Source organism: Orycteropus afer, unplaced genomic scaffold, assembly GCF_000298275.1.
Source record: "Orycteropus afer afer isolate SDZICR_OR568_19922 unplaced genomic scaffold, OryAfe1.0 scaffold00048, whole genome shotgun sequence".
NCBI classification, from domain to species: Eukaryota; Metazoa; Chordata; class Mammalia; order Tubulidentata; family Orycteropodidae; genus Orycteropus; species Orycteropus afer.
In genome coordinates this window covers 2473549-2479996 of record NW_006921635.1, presented here as the reverse complement: position 1 = coordinate 2479996, position 6448 = coordinate 2473549, and positions in this window count along the sequence as shown.

Below are 6448 nucleotides of genomic sequence, written 5' to 3'. Positions count from 1 at the left end.
CTGTAAATCTTCACCCAAATCCTAATTAAAAAAAAAAAAAAGAATTAGTAATGCAAAAAAAAAAAAAAAAAAGATAAAAGAATTAGTAACATTTAGGCAGTCTGCTTCCATAAAGATTTATAGCTCTGGAAACCCTATGGGGGAAGTTCTGCTCTGCCCTATAGGTTATAGGGTTGCTATGAGTTGGAATCAACTTGACAGCAGTATTTGTTTGTTTTAAATAAAACTGATGAAGAAATGTTTTTCTGAAGTTTAGCCATACCTTTGTTTTAGATTTCTTTCAGTTTAATTCAAGAAAAATTTAGGTTTTTAATTTTTTATTGTGCTTTGGGTGAAGGTTTACAGAGCAAATTCATTTTCCATACAGCAGTTCATACACGTTTTGCCTCGTGATATGGACTGCAGTCCCCACAGTGTAATAGGTCTCTTCCCACTTCCTCCTTGTTGTTCTCTCTTCCGTTTCCTTCTTTCCTATGCATTCCTGCCCCCTAAGGTATCTCCTGTGCAAACACTTCCCTTCCATTGTCCCATGACTGACCATTCTAAGGAACGTATCCACCTAGCATAAATGTAGATCCTATATGCCTGTCTATAGTTTGGCTGGAAGCCACAGGAGTGAATTAAGGTTGATTTTTTAAAATTGCACCAACTGAAGTTTCCACAAGTACAACTCAGTGACATTGATTACTTTCTTTGAGTTGTGCAACCATTCTTGCTGTTCTTTTCCACGTTGTTTCATTTTATAGATGCATATAGAACATGATCCATTAACAAAGTTAATATGCCTGTTGATGTACTCATTTCAATAATACTCACGGTGGTGGCTATCACTACTTGGCGGATCCAAGGCAAATTTTACTTGCACTTTTCTACTCTGCTTGAATACTCCCAAGGCATCAGCAGAAAGGTTTAAGCAAAGATGGGTAGTTCAGTGATAAAAAGCACGGACTTTGAGTCAGGCAGACCTTCTCCTATCTCCTAGCTGTGACCTTGGGCCAAATGCTTCATCTCTTTGATCTTTAACTTGCTTTTCTGCAATATGGAGATGATAATAGCATCTGTCCCGCTGGGCTTTTTCTGCATTAAATGAGACAATGCACCCAAATGCTTAGCCCAGCTCCTGGTGCTGGATCAGCGCCCGACCAGCAGGCCTCACGTGTGGCCACCACCCGTCCGTCAGTGCAGACTTGTATGTTGCTGAGCTGCAGACAGGTTTCAATGGAGCTTCTAGACTACGATGAACCAGGAACAAAGGCCCGACTTTCAAGAACCAGCCAATGGAAATCTTATAAATCACAATCACGGGGTTGGCTCAGAACTGGGCAGTGTTTTGTTCTATTGCACACGGGGTCACCATGAGTCAGGGGCTGGCTCCGTGTCAGCCAACAACAGCTATGCTGAGCAGGGCCCAGAAGGAAGGTCTGTGTAAAGCCCACAGGCTTCGTAGCTGGGCTGCTTATGGGCACATGCAGACCTACTGCCACAAGGGAAAGAGCCCAACGCCAGAGCACAAAGGGAAGAAGGCAGGAAGCCCCGTCATGGGTCCTCTTGGCTTTGTGGCCAGAACACGAACCTTTTAGAGCAAGACAGGGTCACTCTTGCTTTCTTCCTGGTTGAGCCTGAAGCATGGGCACACGGGCAGACCCCATCCCCCTCTGTGAGTCCCCCTAATTAGGAGTGTGACTTGTGTGTCTGCCAGTCCCCAAGCCCCTCTTACCCAGCAGCTGAACCCTCAGACAATCTCATTACACCCACTCCACTGCCGGGGCACGCAAGACAGACACACATTTCATCTCTGTCTCTGCGGGAGTCGTGACAAGTTAGCCTTAATTCTATTTGATGGTTTTCCACAGGGCAGCTTCCAGGGGCTGGCACCAAGCAAAAAAAAACAAGAGAAATATATGTTCCAAGGAGCCCTTCTAAGAGAAGCCAGGCAAGGGGCCTGAGTACACCCCACACACACACACCCCACACACACACATGGACTTCCACACAGATCCTCTCCAGGAAGGATGGTGACAGGCCCACACATGGGCCTCGAGTATGAGTAAGGTGAGAGAAAAGCCTTGGGATTCCAGAACCCCCCGTGTTCATGCCCCTAGAAAGACCCTCCACATTTGGCTGTGATTGGGAGAAAACAGGAGGGCAACATGTCAGAACGGGGCTCGCTTGGCAGGGTGAGCAGGGGTCATGGGGAGGGGACTGCACAGCCGCGGATGCGGGAGGGGGCAGATCTGCACTGCCCCCAGGCACAGCTCCGACGAGGACAGTCGGTCAGGAGGTGGTGTGGGGGACACAGAGCCAGTCTCCCCAAGCCCACAACCACTGTCCTCCTCAGGCTGCCTGTCCGGCCTGAACGGATATGGGGGAGACGGAGAAAGTGGCTGGCCGTGGACCTGAACCTGTGATTCCACCTGAGGCCTCAAGGGTGCGGCCCCCCTCCAGCACACTGCACCTGCTGGGCCTCCGGCCCAGGGTCCTCACGAGCCTCCCTGGCAGCTCAATGGAACAGAAGTGGCTTCCCAGCTTCAAGTTCAAAGTGGGCTGGGTGGCCGGGCTCCAGGGATGGCTATGAGACAAAGTGGAGTGGGAACATTCGGCTCGGGAGAGTGGGCAGGCAGATGACCCCCTGGAGAGGGAGCCAGAGTATACCACCGCGGCTACGGGGGAAGGCCAGAGAACCGAGTTTACAGGACGTAATCTGTTTTTCCGCGATTAGCTGGGGCTTGACGTCACAGGTGGAATTCGCAAGAGAGGCTGTGCAGAGCAAGGAGGTGGAACCCGGCCAAATGCCATGCGGCCGCATTCTAGCAATTAGTCTGGAGCACCTCCGAGCCAGGCCTGCGGGACCCGGACTGCGGCTGGTGGGGAGGGCGGCAGGGGGCAGCGGGGGAGCCGAGCCAGGTTCAGGGACCTCAGGGCTAGAGGCCTCTGGTGGGTCTGTCCCTCCAGTCTCTCCTCCCTTGGCTCCAGGAAAGCTCTCTCCCAGCTCTCCGCATCCCAAGCCCACTGGTCCCTAACAGGGGGCTGAAGTGGCCAATAGTGAGGGACCTTCACCCTTGATGAGTTAGACAAGGACCCAGGCCCTGTGGGCACACCCTGCCCTGGGCCCACATCCTTGCCCCCAACACCTGTAGCTAGGGATCTCCCATACCATCAAATCAATTCTGACTCCTCGCACCCCTAGAGGACTGGGTAGACTGCCCCATGGGGTTTCCGAGGCTGTCAGTCTTTACAGAAGCAGACTGCCACATCTTTCTACCATGAAGCAGCGGGTGGGCTCAAATTGCCAACCTTCCAATTAGTAGCCGAGTGCTTTACCCACTGCACCACCAGGGCTCCTTGTAGGTAGGAGCAGCAGGCTCCAAAAGAATAGGAGGGGGAAAATGGGCCACCTGAGGAGGCAGAGGGGCGGTGCAGTCCTGCTAGGCCAGGGGTGGGGGTACACAGGAGGCTCGGGGAGGGGTGCTTTCATCTGTCGGGCACCGGCTTCCACCCAGACAGCTCTGGAAGCTGGGTCATTTCCGGGCTAGGAGACAGGCTGAAGACTGCTCAAATCTGACCCTCACTCTCCAATGAGGATACTGAGACCCAGGGGAGGGGACCATGATGGACTTCACTGACCCTAGTCCCTATTCTCTCCTCCCTGAGGCCCCAGCCCTTAGGAAGGGGAAGAAGGAGCTGGCAGAGCTGGGGGGCAACGCTGAAGGAGGCTTAGAGCAGGAGGACACAGCCCCAACCCCAGTGTCCCTGGCCCAGTGTCCTCTGCCCCACCCAGCCTCCTAGGCCCTGACCTCCACTGCAGTGGCCTGGAAGTCACAAGGACCATAAACCTCACCCTCGCATACCCAGAGCTTCAGGCGGGGGCACATGCCAAACTGGTGTGGGAGTTGGCCGCCAGACCTCAGGGGACAGTGGTTGCCTGGGACCACAGGACACAGCTCTCTGCAGGGAGTGGGGAAGGACCCCTTAGAAAACAATGCCCCTCATCTGTAAGACAGATCTGAGAGTTACAAAGCATGTCCCCCAGAACCTCACCCCAAACACCAGCCCCAGGGGCGAGGGGAGGCACTATCACTCCTATCATCACATCACCCCTGCAGTGCCAGACATGGGCATAGAGAAGTACACTCAGGGAGGGCCAGTGCCCCACCCAGACAGTGGGGGGGGGGCAGGGCAGAGGAGGTCTCTATTTCCTTGCCACTGGGCTGGCAGCCTCACTTCCTGGGCAGAGGGAAGAGGGGATGGTAGCTGCAGCCCAGCTCCTGTGTGAGTGTACCAGGGAGAGTCGCCAGCTCTCGCCACCCTGACTCCGCTTTTGGGCACCCTGCTGGCACTGCCACCATCACCACACTGGCCTCAGGGGTCACTGTTCCCCTATTTAACACAGGAGGGCTAGGACAAGGTGGGGCAGTACAACCAAATGCCCCTGAATGTTGGGTGTGACAACAAAGAGACGAGGCAAGGAGCTTGCCCCATACTGCCTCGGATGAGCTACGCTCCCACAGCCTCAGCCTGGCATTCCATCCTCGATGCCGGTCACCTCCCCATGGGGAAGCTTCACCCAGGGTCATTCTCCTGCATGACAAGTGCAGCATCCACTGTGTTCTGGGCCCTTCCAGGAGCCTGCCAGCCTCGGGAAGGACTGCCCTTGTGGGGAGAGTAACCCACAGTTGGAGGTGAAGGAGGCGGGCCTTCCGAGGATGGCACACCCTGGGCTCCTCTGTCATCTATGCTGCAGGCCCAGCCCAAAGCCACACTTGACCTCAGCTCTTGGTGTCCCTCCCTGACCAGCGCAACCATGGCCTTCGGTAGCTGGCCAAGTCACTACAGGTAACAAGAGGCAGCACTGGGATCCCGCAGGACCAACACTGGGGGACCCTGTTCCGTTAACGGTGATGTCCTAATGGTCACAAATCACACGCACCAGCAGTACCAGCTCACAATTCTGAGTGCTGACTCAGCCAGCCTTTGTTCCATGTAGTGACCAGAAGCCCACAATCCCTGCGGCCTACGCCCTTGCACCTCCCATGCCCTTCTGCACCTTCTCCTCCAGGCTCCACCTCCTTGTTTCTTCCAATCCCCACCATCACATCCACCCGCCTACCCGTGTCTACCTCTCCTGCCACAATGGACAAACCTCTCTGTTCCCCTCCGAGTGTGCACTGGGTCCCGTGTCCTCCGATCCACCCCCGAACCTTTTCCTGTAGTCTCCTCTATCTCTGGCCCCACCTACACTCTGGCACTGTCCATTTTTGTCCCTCTACCGGAACAATTTCACACAAGTCGTAATTTCCATATTTACAAAAACAAAACAAGCCAATATCCCACAGCCTCGCCCTAATCCCACTCCCTTGCCTTAGGAGCATCCCCTTTCTCTGCTCCCCCGACAGCTAGCTGTCCTCGCTGGCTCCACCATCTCACTGCCCAGTCTCTTTTCACACCTCGTGCCACCTCTGCAGTGATACCACACTGGCCAAGGTCACCAGTGACCTCCATGCAGCTGCTCAGCAACCAAGTCTCAGTCATCTGCCTTGATTCCTGCCTTTCACAAGCATTTCCAGAATCTACTGCAGGGGACTCCGTGGGGGCTGATGGCCGGGACACTGCCAGCAGGACAGTCCTTGACCAGATAGGCTTCCTGCCTGGATAGTGTTTTCCTCTGACTTAGCTGACACGCCACGAGACCTCCGTGCAGAGCCATGCTGGCCATGCAGAGCTCTGAGGCGGCACCAGATGACTTGGGGTCTTTCAGCACAAGCTGCCAAACACTTCCTTCTTCTTCCTCCTAGGAAACAGCGGGTCACTGTTCAGACCGCAAGTAGCCATGTGCAGTTGACTTCAAGTCCAACTAACCAACCTACTGCCCTTGTGTTGATTCTGGCTCATAGTGACCCTATAGGACAGAGTAGAACTCTCCCGTAGGGTTTCCAAGGCTGAAAAACTTTACAGAAGAGACAGCCATGTTTTTCCTGTGGAATGGCTCGTGGGTTCGAACCACCAATATTTTGATTAGCAACCGAATGCTTTAACTACTGTACCATCAGAGCTCCTACTTCAAGTTCACAGGGCAACAAAGCCCCAGGTGAATTGAGAGTTGCATGGTTCTACCTCTATGACATTCTGGAAAAGGCAGAACTCAACAGAGACAGAAAAACCATCAGTGGTCACCAGGGATTCAGAAGGAGGTGGGGAGGAGCACTTGGCATTTTGAAGGCAGTGCAGCTATTCTGTATGACACTGTAATGGGAGGCATCCAACACTATGCATTTGTGGAAACTCAAAGGACTGTAACACAAAAAGAATAAATGTTAATGTAAACTATGGAGTATATAGTTACTAACGATTTATTGGTATTGGTTCAGCAATTGTAACAAACATACCACAATAATGCAAAATGTGAATGGGAGAAGAGGTGTGCTGGGTGGTGGGGTGGGGTGGGGTGGGT